The 17,655-nt window shown below is 37.8% G+C and overlaps 1 protein-coding gene across 1 annotated transcript in view; it reads left to right on the forward strand.

Annotated features, from left to right (window-relative positions):
* The window catches only part of THSD4 (thrombospondin type 1 domain containing 4), a 312,812-nt gene that overhangs the window by 39,537 nt on the left and 255,620 nt on the right, over nt 1-17,655 (forward strand). The gene's annotated exons all lie outside the window — the stretch shown is intronic.

A 17,655-nucleotide genomic window follows, 5' to 3' on the forward strand; every position in this document is an offset into this window, starting at 1 on the left:
GTTAGCCTGGTGTTTGACCACTCCCTCTACAGTTTCTCCTAAGGGCAGTTAATTAATAACAAATTAAGTCAATCTGCCTTGGTCCATTAGGTCATTTCCTCATTATTGTACATTTATTGTTTTTTCATTAATAGCTGAACTCATTTTACATGACTGACAGCTTGATTCATAAGAGTTAAACTTGCGGGTTTTGGTTAGGGAGAACCTCGGAAGTGCTTGTATTTGTTCAAGTGTTTCTGCAGGTCGTTAAACCTATTTTCTTATTGTACAAGTGGCTTTCCCTCTTCAGCACCTTGCATATAGGCTTTATGCATGCCCACCTCAGAATGTACAGCTGCCTGTCACCCCCTTCAGCAGGAAACAGGCAGTAAACATCTGTCCTTTACACACAAACAGTACTGGCAGATCTTACTGAAACCATACGCTATTTGCAATACAATAAGATTCTTCAAATGTAGTCTGTATTCCTCCAAAATGTGTGAGTGATGAGTAAATCTTCCTTACTTCCCCCTGCATTAAAGGAAAGAGAATTATACGGGCGTGTGGGCGAAGTAGAAAATGAATGCAAACTTGTTTGCGTTGTTTGTCACCAGAACAAAGGAAGCAGCTCAAATGGAACATTTGTTTACTGAGCGGTTTTTGTTATTAAGTGTCTCAAGCATTGCGTAGTCACTAGCTCTTCGTGAGTGCCTGAGTGTGTGAGAATATATTTGTAAATTAACTTCAGGCTGAGGGTTGCTTGGGCAGTGTACACAAGGAAGCTTTCAGGGTTCTGGACGTTCAAGCCTACTTGTTTTGCAGTGTAAATTTGGTGATACAGAGTGCCCCTTTTTAAAGTCAATTTTATCTGATTTATTTTATTTTTTGTAAGACATACAGTGAATTATGGCTTATTGGTAAAGACATTAATTTTCAGTATGTCTCTATCCTTAATATGTGGAGACCTTATCGCAACCTTTCAGTAGTTAAAGGGGACTTATGAGAAAGATGGAGAGAGACTTTTTTACTAAGGCCTGTAGTGTCAGGGCAAGGGGCAACTGTTTTAAACTAAAAGAGGGTAGGTTTAGATTGGACATAAGGAAGAAATTTTTATGATGAGGGTGGTGAGACACTGGAACAGGTTGCCCAGGGAAGTTGTGGATAGCCCATCATCACAAGCGTTCAAGATCAAGTTGGACGGGGCTCTGAGCAACCTGATCTAGTTGAAGATGTCCCTGCCCATGGCAGGGGGGTTGGACTAGATGATCTTTAAAAGTCCCTTCCAACCCAAACCGTTCTATGATTCAATGTTGTCCTTGGTGGTGAGTTCAGGCCAGAAGGCCCCACTTACCCTGGCAGATTGTTACCTCTCCTCTTCTGCAGTTCCCCCTTTCCAAATTGCACCAACACAGTTGAGTCTGAAGTCACATAGTAACCATGACCACTTAAATGCTCTGGTTAGAAAACCTGCAAAATAAAATAGTGACTGTTTTGGTGACTTAGTTACGGTGCAGCAAGGACTATAAAAAAAAAGGCAGAGAAATTCATATATGAGTTTCACAATGAAGAGCAATGCAAAATGGATGTAAAATGTAAATTGTCTTTAGCTATGGATTGAGGTATGTTTTTGACTAAGTTTATACCTTTACTTGTGTATGAATTTGCAAAAACCAAGCCAAAATGTATGAAACACTAATTGTTGAGAGCTTGGTGAGATATTAATGGATGAAGTTTTGCTGAACTTGTCTGGTTTCATTCACAGTTGCTAGCTTGCCCACTGGTTTGTATGGATTACTCTCATGTCTCCAGTTAGACTATGTTGCCTTTCCCAATATTTTATGTGACTGCTACTTAGCAAGAAGTCAATTGTGTTTTGGAGAAGTATCTAGATAGGATCAGAAAACAATGATTACTTTTACTTTCTTATCCTGACTCTTCAGCTATACTTACTATTATTCTGGTAGCACAGCTATGGAAAATCCAGCTTTTGGTTCCGAATAAGAGTACTTGGATCTGTGCTCCTGTGTGCAGAGCACTTGGGAATGGCACCTTAGCAGGGAATGCAAAATATCTGAAAAGACAATTTTGGAAATGGAAAGAGGTTTTACAGTTGAAGAGATGAGGTGAAGTAAAACACTCAGGGCCAATACCCAGCTCTATCATGACGGGATAAATTAATATATTTAATTTCCTAAAGAATATTAATGATGATGATACTAATTTTGACTGGTGTGAGTTAAAACGTTGCCATTGGAAGGCTTTTTTGAATGCAGAACCCTAATTAAATAGAATTGAAATGTTCTGCAGAAATGTGTTGAGTCCATTAAAAACTGATGTGCTTTTCTGTCACCTAAGCACATAGGCAGGCATTGGCAGGTTCCCTTGGCACCTGGGATCTTGGGCCATTTCACCAGCTTGCTGGCATTCTGCCCAAGTGTTTTTGAAAGTTTTCCTCTCTATAGAAAATGAAACATTTCCAATGTTTCAAGTTTTAACAAAGGTAGAAGTGGAAATGTTTAATTTTGTATGGAACAGAAAATGTAATTCCCAGACAGGTCTTTTCAGAAGTGATATGGGGTGCTGCAAGGATGTGTGCACTCTTTAATGTAGTTGGGATGCTCAGATACTGAGGTAAAGACAAATAGAAGACTACGTATTTTTAGGCTAACTTTTTTTTTTAAAACTGAAAAGCCCCTTCTTATTCCCAAAGAGCTACTGTGTGGTTTATTTATTCTCGTTTTGAGATTTGTATAGAGTAGGCGTTTGACATAAGTGGCAAAGTGGGTTATGATGACATATCTTTTCCTGAGGAAATTTAACCTTGACTTTATGTGAGGAATTTTCCCTGCGAACACTGTGGGATTGTATGTACGTTTGGTAGTCTGACATTCTGTGGGTGTATAGGAAACTTATTAAAAGCTTACATTACTTTGGGTTGTACTGTCCTTTCTTTGACTGTTTTGATATTTGCAGAAGAATTTTATTAAATATTAATTCAGAATGCGTTGTCACTAATACGGGCTTAACTTACCAGGCATTGGCACAGAGATACTGCTCGTAAAATGTCCTACGTAGTTTGATCAATTGTCCCTTGTATACAAAAGAGTCACGTAGAAACATCTTTGATAAAGCTCTTCGACCACAGTTGTTTCCTCTGCATCTCTGCACTGTGGCTTTATGACATCCCCTTCAACAACTGAGAATGCTATCTTAGAAAATATTTTGCATTATGATGATCTTATTAGAACTTAAATAATTATGGGAAACTGTCTGCCTTAAATCATGAGGAAAAATATGTTGGGGTAACTTCAGAAGCTCTCTCAAATAGTTTTATTCTACAAGTGTGCTCTGTACTTGTGGCAGTTACAGAACACAAAGTTAGCTGTTTTACACAAATTAATTATTACTAGGTTAATTACTTACTAATCTAGTAAAATGTTCATAGGCCAAAATCACACAATTCAGAAAATTTTGATGTCTAGAGGCTTATGGTTTTTAATTGAAAGTTCAATTACTTACTTTGATCAATAAATCTAAGTTATTTTAAGCTAATTTAGCTTCTGGGAGTCCAAGAGTCATGCTCTAACGCCCTGTTGTGCCAAGAACTATAAAAACACAGACCAAAAAGATAGGTGCAGGTAAAAGTTTGGTAAAGTATACATGGCTACAGTCGTAGCCTATATTCTCCAGGTCAGGGACAAGTGACCTGTATGATCTGTAACATTCTTATGATGACTCTCTGCATCATACAGAAATGATGAGATTTTTGTCTTTCTCCAAAGACAATTTAATAAGATACAAATAAAATATAATAGAGCCTAGGATAGAATAAACACCTTAAGGCAATAAAACAGAATTATTACACTGGAAAATAAAGGTTGAGAGTATGTATCAGTGATAAAAATCTACAAAATGTATGAGGCCATTATCAGAAAGACACACTAAGAAACTTAAATGTTCAGTTTACACATAGAGTAATTGTATTTTTTAAGGCAAGAAATGCCAACATTGCCATCATTAGTCAATGAAACCATCTTAATTCTGCCTTGTGTCATGCAGAACAACCTTTTTTGATTCAGGCATTTTGTGACATGCGTCTAGTTTGAGTTCTGATCTTTAATAAATAGCACCAACCCCTTTCACCCATGTTTTCCACTCAAATGTTATGAAAGAAGTGGGATTTACACCATAAATTTGGAAAATCTGTAGCGAGTGCCCATGCTGACTGTGATTATGTTTACTTCATAGACAATAGTACTGCTTTTGAAGCAGTAGCCATACATAACTTCACATTAAATATGAAGTATCTCAAACCATTATGAATATAGCTCAGGACAATGTACCATGATTAAAGTTCTCTCCATGTAAAAATCCCTCCTCTTGTGAAAATATCTGAATAATCCTTGCGATGTTCAACCTAAGTTTTCAACTTCTTTCTTGTATGTCATGCCATTGCTCCTAAATATCTTAGGGAATTCTCTTGTCTGTTCTCGGTGTTTATATGTGGTAGACAGTTTCCATATTTTAGCATAAGAGTTAGCCAATTCATATACATTTAGCACCATTAGTATGTTTGGAGTTTAGCTTGAGCACTCTGGGAGCTGAATTTTCCAGAGGCTCTGTCAACTTCCCAATATATATTTTCTTGATTTTGATGTACAGAAGTACTTCAAAAGGTATGGTTAACAGTAGTACTTCAGTACCCTCCAATACTGCAGGAAGCATTGAGCTGCATTTTTCTCTGTGAGGTCTATTTTGAAGTTGTGAGCCTGTTAAATGGGTTGCGTGGTGAAGTTGGAGAAGTCTACGTACTGGTTGAAGTTGAGTGAATTTGTGTTTAAGAATAGCTGAAGATTCAGATCCTCATTTATGTGTAGTAATAACGTGATATAAAAATGTTAATAATTCATCTAAGTACCTCAAAACCAAAATGCATATCAGTTGGCTAAAACATTTGTTTCCTAACTTCCTGGTGAACTATGAATGGTAGGTTTCATGTAGGAATTGGAATTGTCCGAGAAGTTACCTTTCTAATTCTTAGAGTAAATGGAACGCATATGTCACAGAGGAGAGGAAAGGGGGAAAAGATCCACAGTTATCGTATCACTTCATCAGTTTTGAATAGCAGCATTAGCACTTAAAATATTGTGGAGTGATTCGGAAACTTCATTCAGATGCTTGTCGAATTGAAGCGATTTTTTTTGTTCCGCAATAAAACACGACTGCAGGGTGATTTAGATGCATTGCCTGGTTATTGTTCAGACATAACCTCTGTGCCAAGTTTTAAAGAGGAAACTAATCAATGAAAATCGTGACTTCAGAGTTGCAACCAGATGGTTGCATTCCTGACTTATTTGTAGATTTGTTTAAAACGGTACTGTAAATTTGAGTAGTTGTCATTTATCAATATAGGCAAGTGTTGTGGGAGATATTTAAAGGCATTCCAGCTTGTCTGTGTTTCTTTTTGTCAATTCATATTGACAAAAGTCTTTGTCTGAAATTCCGGTGTGTAATTATTCAACACTCCTATAATTTGAACAAGAAATTTTCTTTTTATTCATATGTTTAATTGCATCCAGGTTTTCAAAGCAGAGGAAGCTGCAGATGTCTAGAAACTTTGATCAGGGGAAAACCCTTGAATTAATTTACAAATAATTTTTTTAAAATGTTGTTTTTTATGAACATTTGTTAACTTTTCCCGTTAATTACAGGTACAGAAAACACCTACTGTCAGATGTCAGCATCTGCTTTGGTATCTGAAAGGAGTAATTTTTTCCTGGTATTTTTAGGAGATTAGTTCAGTACTGCTGATGACAATGAACAAGTTTAAGGTGCATTTTCAAGCTAGATAACAGGAAAAGAACATAAATTACATGAATACAGGAACTTGCAGTGAAAATACCCACCAGTACAATCCCAATCCTCTCTTGTACTGACTGAGGTGAGTGGAGTAAGAAGGAAGTGCAGGAGAAGCTGCCAAAGTTAAGCCAAGGGTGCTGAAGGAGAAGTGGTCTGTGAGCAATGCTGTTGCTAGAGTCTTTAGTTTTGTGGGTTTTTTTAATTTTAGATTTTTAAGCAGGGCTCAAAAACAGCAAATGGCCAAAACTCGTGTAGAAAGTTAGGAAACATAAATGTAATATTATCTCTAGCAAGCATATGTTCTTTTGCCTAACCACAGAATAGTTGTGTTGAAGGATGGTAGTCCAAACCCTCTCCCCCAGAAGTGGTGAAAATGGAAGTTGGCACTACGTGCCCTGTGGTGCCCAGAACAGTTAAATAAGACTTTTGCATATGATACGTTAAGAGCTAACTGCATACAGAACAATGCAAAACCCAGAAATAATTAAAGCAGTGGTGATATTAAAAAAAAAAAAAAAAAAATCAGGCTGTCGTGTTCTGTCTCATCTTTGCTAGTACTTCATCAAGTGTGCTGTGTGCTTGTCCAGAAATAACACCTTTGCAGGCAGCGTATTGCACACGTAGAGACATGCAAGTGTAATTAATAAAACAGAGTTTCTTTCTAGTGATAGGTTAGTAAGGCTGTTTATCTTCAAATGCTTGACTTATATTTGTGGAAAAGCCAATCCTGTATTTTTTATATGTCACCACGGTGTTAGAGAGGCAATAGGTGATCTGTAGGGGGAAGAAGCCAGGGAAACATCCCCTGCCTCTTTCTGCAAACCATCTTCAGTTTTCGGCGTCAACGTTCAGTAACTTCCCAGCCAAGCAATGTACTGTTTTCTTTTTCTGTATTTCTGTTTGCATTATCATTTGTTAAAGATAGCAAGCATACTAATTATCTTGATGGCTGTTTTGAGACCTCAGTTTGGGTAACTTTTTGATGACAATTTTTTGTGATGTTGTGTAGTTTTACTTTGAGCAGCAAAGTGCCATTAAAAGGACTCTCTTAATGTGACAAAGTCAAACCTGCAAAGGTTTAGCGCTTTCAGAACTAGAGTTTTGTCAACAATCCTATGGTAACTCTTGTGTGTTAAGAAAATTATTTAATTACCTGGTAATATATTATTTTACTCCAGGGTCCCTGCACAGATCAGCAGCTTAGTTACTAGTGATACACTACTCAATGTTATTCTTTTTATTATTCAGCCTTTGGCTCCCAGCTTTAAAAATGCTTCTTGCAGAAGATGAGGAAAAAATGGCTTCTCTAAGGACTAGTCTTTGATACTATTACTGCGGTGTTTGATTTCACATTCACAAAGCTGCTGTGTGATAGCAAGATCTAATCTCTATTGTAAGAAAGGGAGCTGAGGTATGGAAGAATGAGGCTTAAAAGAAGTGTTCAATAATTTAATGCCCCATGTCGAATAATTGGGATTGGATTTTTTTTTTTCTGTGTTCAGTATCATATTTATTACTTGACAATAGTCAAAGCAAAATTTGCATTGGCCAAAACTGTAATTATGATTTGGCAGCTCATCTGCAAATCAGATCCAGAGTTTTCAGTCAGACCCCCAAAACGGAAAGTACGTAGTTCACAAACAGAAAGGATTGGATTAAGTAAATTGCACCATAGGTAACATTTTTTTTCCCAAAACCTGGTAGAGTAGCTAGTTCCAGATTATATAAATAACTCTTCTAACTAAATATTCCCGATTCATCCCCAGAATAAGTCCATTCTGCAGACTGAATGAGTCATAGATCATATGGAAAAAATAGTATGTAATCATATAGTTGAGAATGGACCTTACAGGCAAAAAGAGCCAAATTATATAGTAATTGCATGGACAATCTCTTCTAAGTTGAGGTTAAACATTCTTTTAATGTCCTGTGACTTATTGTATGTAACTTTATAGTTTTAAAACAAAAACAAAAAAGCCTTCAAAACCAGAATGCCGTCATGTGATAGGTCACTATTCACAGGACTCATCAGACCATTGCAGTTGAGCCAACGGTAGAAGGAATTTACCCTCTACTAGTACTACAGGGCAGTGGAAATGCTTTGCCAATGGTGCTCATAGGTTTTTCTTACTGCAGGTGTTTCTGCCATTCCTCCAAATACAGCCTGTCTCTGATCCTTCCATCTAGCAGAAGCTGTCCCACTGTATTTTCTTGCTCAGTCACACTTCTCACTTTCTTAGTACCTTGTCTAATATTTTCCATCTCTTCTCCCCATCTCTTCTGCCTCTAGTCTCTCCTGCTTCTGCTAAGGTTCCCTACCTTCTCTGTTTTCGTCCAGTTTCACTTTCTTCTTCTCAGTACCTTCTTCAGCTGACTTGCCCATCCAGTCTCATCTCTTGAATCGCAGTCCCAAGATACATGCAAGTTTTTCCAAAGTATTCCATGCATTTTAGGTACAGGCATTTGTATTAGGCCGCTTCCTTGCTTCATCCATGCTGCCTGCAACAGGCTCAAGGGGTTATTAAGAGCAGAAGAGAGAGATGTCTTGTTTTCATTTCCAGTGCCTGCCCCTAATAGAGACCTCAGGAGCACGTACCAGTAATTGCTGGAAAACTTCTCATCCTCTTTTAGCCTCAGATGTGGAACACACTTCTTGTAAACAGATTGTTCCAGTAGTTTAGCTGCAAAACTTTAACAAGTTTTGACTGAATGTGTACAAAGGATAATTATCACCAGTTTTTCCAAAATCCTGTTGCCTGGCTGTATTTGGGTAGATTTCCATATAAAAGGCAGAGGATGCATTCTTGACAAAAAAACACTTTCCTGGCTGACTTCATTTCACTCATTAAAATAAAACAGGCACTTATATTTTGAAAAAAAATTATCAGAATATTTGAACCATGGGAAAAAAGAAAAACTCCTCCCCTCTTGTTTTCCTTCAGACTCGTTCTTGGATGAAATACTTCAGTCAAAAAAATGAGACTAAGACAGATACCAGGAGTGGAAAGTTTTAGTCTGAACGGTTAAAGTTTGACGAACTCGTAAGTAAATGGACAGTGCTACCAGCTGTAGCTATACCAAAGCATTATAAAATATGGTAAATGTATCTGCTAGTTAGTTTAAAGTGCCTTTTTTTTTTCCTTTTAAGTAGTATGACCTAGGACGAAAGAATATATTGCAGAAACAGTGTAAGGGTGTGTTGTATCAGAAACTCATTTTTGATGGAAACAAGAACTCTGAAATATGAATAATTGCTGTTACACTTGGCTCCTGCAAACTCGTAGTAATTTTTAAGCTACATTTACGGTGCTCTACAACTGTTCACTTTTTGTGGAAAACAAATTGTTCCACATTGTAGATCTTTTTTTAACAAAAAAGAACAAATGGCATTCTCTCAACGGACTTACCAGAATTCACCCTAGATGTAGTAATGTCTGTACATTTCTGCCTCATATAACACTGTATAAACATTTCTGTTGCCTCGTTGTCACTTAGAATAGCAATCCTTCTCTAAGAATATTCTGATTATTGCTGTAATAAGAATTTTTAATTAAAAAGTGGAATATCATGGTAATACAGATCAGAAACTTCCCTAAACTTTCAGTCCTTCTGCTGGAACCATTCAGGTAGTCCCTCCTCCCACACAAAGGCCAGTCATTTAAATGGAATGCATGCAATTGAATTTCCATTTAAATTGATTAGGCTTTCATATAGAAAGCTGATGGAGGATTATTCCCAGGTACTGATGAAGCTGGTAGAATAAAAGAGTAAAGTAGTGAAACGTACGTGACACAAAGACTGCAACCCAGAAAGAATAGGCTGCTCCAAGAACAATGTTTTTTAAAAGTGAAACAAAATAGTGCTGGAAACCCTACAGTAGATGTTTTATCATATTGGCGTAATTTTCTACAAACTGCGAGGACTAAATATATCATCTTTGCTTTAAGTCTGTTGATTTCACTAGAGTTGCATCAAGTACGAGTTTGTCTCAGGGTCTTTCAAAGCTGATATTGGTGGTGCCTTTGAAAAAGGGTTTGGAGTGGCTGATTTTTCTAGTATACAGAATACTACTACTATTATATTAAAGCAACTACCCTTAGTACATAAACCTCACATTTTCTGAGGAGGACTAATAAAACATGCATCTAATTTAAGATGTATTTGAACAATGTAGACGGATGAGACCCTGCATCTGCAGCAAGACTGAAAGCTTCCATGTTAAGGCATTCTTCAGACTTTGAGCCAGATTGTGTCAAACGGAAATAACTTTTCATTGATTTCCTGTTAAATGAGGCAATATTAAACACCTTGAGCATTATGTTGTGTTTCTATAAATAGATATTTGAATGGAGGGATTCTTGTATTTGGTGGACTTTTTAATGCAGCATATTTATATAGAAAAATGATACCACTGCTGAGACTGAGAACAGCCGTTTGACAAAGTAGTTATGATTTCTGTTGCAAATGCCAAGCTTTTGATGCTCGATTGGGATCATGTAAAGAATATCCTATGTTGCACTCCAGTCTTGATGCTGAAGTACTTCTCCGCTCAGGGAACTGGGCACTAAAAGAAATTTGGGACAGTAAAATAGTAACTACATTTTGAAAAAATGGCTTTGGAATGAGTTGATAGTCATCTGGTCTTTTGCTTGATCAAAAAAAGACTAGCAACAGTCAACTGGCTAGATCATTGGCAGGTGTGAATTGACATAGCTCTGACTTCCATAGCATACTTGCCTATCACTTTACACCAGATGATACTCTGTTCCAGCATGGTCTGTTTTCAGTATTTGTCTTCCATTTTCTAATTGTTAAACTTAGATGTTGTAGAAACCAATTATTGTTTCTCAGATTGGTTTTTTTTTGTTTGTTTGGTTGGTTGGGGTTTTTTGGAATAGCATTTGTAAAATTTTAGCAATAAACAGAAATGGATGATTTCCTTGACACATTTTTGGTACTACTGAGAAACCGTACTGTTAATTTTCCTACTATAGCTCTTTGGTGAGCCCCTCCTAAGCTTATAGTGCCAAATGTTTCCAGTCATGCACATTCGATCAGTGTAGATGCTTTGTGTAGGATGGATGAGTGGCTAACTTTATTTAAAACCAAAGCTGGACTTGAATCTTTTACAAGTTGTTGAAAATCTTAAATAAAATAAGTTATTTCAATCTAATCAGATGGATCTGTCAGTGAGAATTTAAAAAAAGCCACAAACCTGTAAAGTTAAGCAGAAATACTTCTTTTTCCATCAGCTTGTTTGATCTTTCTTCCCCATTATTAGACATACTGTGTTTTCAGCTGTAAAGTGCTATGGAAGGGAAAAAAGGTAAAGCAGTAATAGATGCACTTGGCACGTTATGTATTAGTGCCTTATTTGTCTGATACATCGCAAAGTTAATAAAGATTAAGTTTGGGTAACACTTCAAAGACTTTTCTAGTTAAATTCAGAGGACTTTCTTGATACAAAGCTGAAATCGTTAATGGGAAAAAAGGGTTCTTAAGTTCCAGACTGAGATGGTAGCAGTTCCCTTACCCATGGCAGTGGGAGCCAGCATGTACCTTGGGGAAGGCAGGCACCCCGGTGTGCAGCTCTGCCACAGACCATCTTCCTTGTTCCAAACACAAGCTCGTTGCTAGCTGAGTGGGATTTGGACAGAAATATAATGGGTTTGTATTGTGCACACGTCTAAGGTCTTTTCCATCTATGACAGGCAGCCCCCTTGAAAGCAGTGAGGGAAAAGAGAAAGGCTGCAACCCTGTACTACTTGCTCCCTTAGACTCTGGATCGCTTCAGAATCTGTCTCTGGTTAGTAAAGTAAGTTAATAGTTTATGATGATTGTCATAAGCTTAATCTCTGTTGCAACAGACATGTAGGTGTAAAGTCATCGCTTGAGGCAATGCTGAGATTTCGGCAATACAGGTGCTCATTCCTCATAACTTGTTGTGCTGGTTTTGGCTGGGATAGAGTTAATTTTCTTCACAGTAGCTAGTATGGGGCTGTGTTTTGGATTTGTGCTGTGTGAAACACTGTTGATAATGCAGAGATGTTTTCATTATTGCTGAGCAGTGCTTACACAGAGTCAAGGCCTTTTCTGCTTCTCATACCACCCCCTCAGTGAATAGGCTGGGGGTACACAAGAAGCTGGGAGGGGACACAGCCGGGACAGCTGACCCCAGCTGACCAAAGGGAGATTCCACATCATATGACATCATGCTCAGCATACAAAGCTGGGGGAAGAAGGAGGAAGGTGATGGAGCCCTGCTTTCTTGGAGATGGCCTGCCCATGGGAAGTGGTGAATGAATTCCTTGTTTTGCTTTGCTTGCATGCGCGGCTTTTGCTTTACCTATTAAACTGTCTTGATCTCAACCCACGAGTATTCTCACTTTTACTCTTTCGATTCTCTCCCCCATCCCACTGTGGGGGGAGTGAGCGAGCGGCTGTGTGGGGCTTAGTTGCCGGGGTTAAACCACGACACTTATCCAGATACCACTGCATGCACAGATGTTAATTTTGATTCCATGTCAAGCCAGACATTTATAGTGTACTGTCTGTGGTCATGGACTGTAACTAGAGCTGGCTAGCACTATTTTTACTGCAGAGCTGTTCTTCACATAATTTTAAAAATTTTACATTTTAAAGTTTCTTGCATATTTTTGTTTTTCAGAAGCATCAATTCCATTTTAATTAAAAATCTGCCTGATATTTTGTGCCACAGATATCTAGACACATTTAATATATCTTATTTCTTTTTTTAGTTGGCAGACAATTGTCTATATTCTGTTACCATTTTTAAAAATTAGAACTATTGGGGGAATAAAAGTCTCCAGTAGTTTAAGTGGATCTGTTCCTGTCTTTCAGTGTGTGTTCAGCTAGACAAAAGTAGGTTGCCTTGATTCTAATTAACACTGATAGGGGTGTGCATGGTCCTTAGCAATGCAAAGAGAACAACTTAACAGAAGAATTAAAATTTGAAGGACCCCAGATTCCGCTTTCAGATACGGACATGGAACTTCCATAGGTTTCAGGAAGAGCAAGGCACCAGCACTTCAGAGCAGAAGTTCACTGCAGACATGGTGTATTGTTGTGTACAGAATTGGAATTTATATAGTATGCATATTGCAAGGACACGCCACTTTTAAGAGTATGTTCTGAAAATGAAAGAAGAATCTTCAGATTACTGTTTCAGAAACAAGTACTTTAATTATTTTTCTTTGGAGATGTGTTTATCCTTTGGAATGTCAAAGGATTAATATGATTAGATAGAACCACTGCAGAAATGAAAACTAGAGTACAACTAGATTACTTGGACTTAATACATAGTATTGCACACATAGAAAATATTAATTATGAATTATGCCTGACCCTGGAGAATCCTTGGAAAAAGAGTTTGCCAGTTACTGTAGGTCATAAGAATGAAACAGTGCCAAAAATCTTAGTCGATGTTTTAATTGCCTTTAGAGGTGGTTTCAGGATCAAAATGGCCCATTTATGCAGTTCCAGAAGTGCATTATCTCAGTGCAGCTTTGAAACAGCTTTGCTAATGGCAGGCATGCATCCAGCGTGAGCGCACATCTGCTGGCAGACTGATAATTTTCTGCTGTTTTGCCAACACTTCATTCATTAACCGAAGCGTCAAAGATTTGTTAAAAACCTGTGCTTTTCGAATGTTTCCCAAAAGCTAAAAAGCAAGTAGGGTGGTTTCTTTGTTTTACAGTCTTAGCTGTACTAGTAGCTCATTTTAAGAAAGCTGTAATGGTACAGGACAAAGAGAAGTTGTTGCTGTCCCTCAGAATACTTTCATACCTGCATATCTGAGATGAAATTGGGGCGTAAATATAGAGCTACTGTTTCAGAAGTGCAAAGTTTCTATCAGCTGCAGACAGTGCATTTCAAGACATTTGGCCTGAGGTCCCAAAAACACAAAGGGATACTTCTAAAATGTTTTGTCTTAAGCACTGTCTGCCTCGTGAATGCAGGGCTGTGCTGCTGCTGTTAATTTCACATACTGAAAGTACAGGAAGAAAAGTTGGCTGAGACATCATACTCATAGAAACAGCCGCAGCAAACTGCAGCAGTGGAAGCTCTGAAAGCATCTTCCCTTGTGTGAAAATGCCCAGCACTTTGAAGGTACTTAGCTGAATAAAGTCCCACATGCTTAATTTACAGCATTGCTTTTTCCAAGCAGCATATTTTAAGTAGGAGAGACATCATGTAAAAACATATGAAATTACGGATTTTAGATGCTTTCTAATTTTATAGTGCACAACTGAAAGAATAATAATTAAAAAAAACTCTCCTAGCATAGACTATAGTTTTCTACATAATTTATATCTGCCTCCACACGATGGAATCTGAGATTTATCTTTGTAGGTGCAATGTATATTTTTTTCTGATCTGGCCTCCACAGACCTGGTTTAAAAAGGACATTTTATTTCTTTTTTTACAAACGTCCAAAGAGGTCATCCTGTTTTTATATCAAAACCTCTATGAAAAACTTGAGATAACTCCCTCTGTAATCATAAAACAAAATGAAGTTTTTGAGGAAAAAATGCAATTCCAGATCTGTCGTTAACAAAACAATGAATCAAAGTCAACATTTTGTTTTCCAAAAAATTGTTTTCAGGTCCCTACCAGGCAGCATGATCCTAATGCCCTCACGTCACTGAGGGGGAACGGAGGGAGAATCACACAATAAGGTTAAATATTTTAGCAAAGTTTATTCCGAAAGCCGCTGGAAGATTTTGGAAAGAGATCCAGTTTGTTTAAATCCTAGTACTCTGGCTTAGCCACAGGAACATTCTTCATCTGTAAACATGCCAACATACCTGCTTTTTAAAGCAAAATTGCTATTTGTTTGGCAGAGGGCCAGGAAGGGTGTAGGGACTCTGTCATGGGCAGACCCTCAGACAGAGTGTGAGCCAAGCACAGGTGTGACCTGCTGCACGATGCAGACCACACACCGCAGGGGAGACGGTGCTATGGGAAAGCCTGGCTTTGTCCTCACTCTTCCAGTATCTCCCAGCCGTGTGTGTGAGCTGGGAAGCAAAGGATGAACTCTGTAAGGCACAATTGTTAGACATTGTAAATATGAGCTTTCTTTGGGTTGTTGTCTTCTCATCACAGATGCTCGTTGCTGTCTTTTAGGAGTTTTATAGTCAAGCTAGATGTGTTTGTGACAGAAATAGTAGTTAAATAAAAGTGTAAAAATAGGTTGTACTCTCAGCGAATAAATAAAACATGAGGATCTACAGAAACCCCTATGCTAAAGTTTCACTTTTGATTGTACAGAGTCATGCTTTTTCTTTTTAGTTATAACAGTGTATTTTCTGCCTAAAAGATGTGCTAAAAAGCCAGAGAGACCACAAGAAAGTGCCTGGCACTCTTAGCTCTTCTGAGGAAGGCTCAAGGATTTCATTTTCAGGGGGACTGAGCGATAGGCGGCATAAAACTGTCCTTTCATTCAGCTATGCGTTAAGAATTTATGTGGGGTTAATAAATGATGTCTAGATGGTAGCTAGTATATATGTATAGTATAACTCTCTTAAGCCTTGGTGATTCATAAACTGTAGTAAGTTTGACTAGTTGCACCTTGTAGTTAACACTTTCATAAAATATTTTAAAAAGACATTTAAAAATAAAAATGAGTATAATCTGTATAAAGAATAAAGCAGAGAGTTTTTGCAGACCAGGTCACTCTCAAATTTTTACTCAAAATTTTGTTTTGTAATTAAACTTTGATGAAAGAAATGGAGGAAGGACAACTGAGTGGGACTTCTGAAGTAGCAGGGATGTTACTGAGTTAGCCTTTTCTTCTGATTTCGGCTTGATCCACACAGTGTTTAGTGTATTTGTCAGTCCTTTGTCCTGCTTTAAAGCAATGGGGCCTCTGTCCTGTGGGCAACTTTCAGTAAGTTTAAAACCAGAATTTGTAGCTATATAAAAATGATCTTAGAAGGGGCGGGTGTCACTATTTTTTGGCAACAGCAATGAATATTTTGATCTTTTTATTCATATGTTGTCTGCAGTTGGTATGAACGGGGTGTACAGGAAATAGTTTATGAGCCAGAAATACTGGTACACAAGAGCATGAGCTCAAGGCTCAGAAAAGGAAAAACAAGAAACAACAAAACTTCACAATAGACTGTCAGAAAATGTGTGCCAAAAACAGGGAAAAGTGATCCAAAAAGAAACCCTTCAGGCTGGGTTCTTTGCTGGTGCAAACTGATGTCGTTCTGTAATTTAACGTAGTGACCTTAATTTATGCCAGCTCAGGTTCTGTCCCTTCACCTTTACGATATGTGCTATAATTGGTTTCCATGAAAAATGTAAGCTTCCTAGCCTTGGTTGGTTGGTTGTTGTGGCTGAATTACCCTTGCTGCATTGCTGTGTCACAGATGTAAGGATGCGTATTTCAGTTGTGGGAATATAGCTTTGCTTTCTGCAGTTGGCACTAGAAAGACTTTTGGTCCCACCCTTCCAATGTAGTTTGGTGGCTCATGGTCCTGTTTTCAGGGAAGCTTTTTTGTTTGTTTTTTTATTAGAGGGTTTGTTGAGGAAAACAATATTTGTATGTACTTGGAGATCTCAGAAGGGTGGGCAAACAAAGCACAGATGGCTGTTTGGCCGGAAACAGTGTTTATTCTAGAAGATTTGTTACCGTGATTCTAATAGAAGATAAAGTAGTCCATGAACCTTGCCCCAGGCATGTCTTTGGTACAGTTTATAGCCCACTTGAAAACTCTTGACTTTGACATCTCACTGATCCAGTTACAAACATCATCTTATACAGATGGTGGATACAAAGCAAGAACTCCTCTGGGACCTCTGGTGTGCCGGTTTTCACTGCAAAGACGACTGATCTTTCCTCCTATACAAATATAAGAGAACTGACTTGCAGTTGCAACAAGAGCTCTTCTTACTGATTCTTTTGCTGTTCCCTTAAAAAACACAGTTATTTAGCCATGCTGCTTTCATATAATATTGTCTCTAGTTTTCCCTTGAAATCTGTCTCCTATAGAAAAAATACTCTGCTGTTCTAGTCCAGTTCTTCATGTGGTTTCTACTGTTCTTGAACAGTGTTTTCAATAGCCATTTTGATCATCTAAAGGCTACCTGAAAAAAAGCATCTGTGACCAAAGCTTGTCTATTTTCTCCAAGTGTAGAAATTGTTCTAATTAACCCCCTGCCTTTTCTAAAAATCCTTCTCCCCTTTCTGTGTGCCCACACACAGAGTAGTCTTTTGCTGTAACTGCTGTAGAGTGAGGATACAGGCAGAACAAAGTAATTAAGTATTTAAGTATTTAACTTGTATTTGCTTTTGGAATCTGCTTCACATCTAAACAAGGCTTGTCTGCCTAAGGCTTACATTGCAGGTGACCTAATGAAAGATGTTACTTCTATCTGTAAAACTTGTCCTGCCTCAATACGTGTGTGTGCGTGCGCGTGCACGCACGCGCTGTATATAAGAAGCTCTTCCCACTATTTAGCTTCAAGAACTCTAAAGCTAGCATTTGAAGGCACAAGTTAAAATACAAAGTAATGCAATGACTGTAATAGCAGCATGTAGAAATAAAGAAGAAAAAGTGGTAATATGGTATTGAAGCATAGGATGAGAATAAGAAGTTGGTGTGGCCAGCTTTTAATAAGTTATGGAAGCATGTATGTTAAGTGTTTCAGCTCTGTTGAATCTGAGCCCAGAAAATTAATAATGAAAAACGTGAAGCTATTGTGGAAAGGAAATGATTCAGATCTAATTTATTGAATTTATCTTGAAGTGTTGTCTTTTTGCTGAGGAAAATGACAGCTCAATAAAAA

This window comes from Aptenodytes forsteri, unplaced genomic scaffold (genome assembly GCF_000699145.1).
Source record: "Aptenodytes forsteri isolate BGI_AS27 unplaced genomic scaffold, ASM69914v1 Scaffold83, whole genome shotgun sequence".
NCBI classification, from domain to species: domain Eukaryota; kingdom Metazoa; phylum Chordata; class Aves; order Sphenisciformes; family Spheniscidae; genus Aptenodytes; species Aptenodytes forsteri.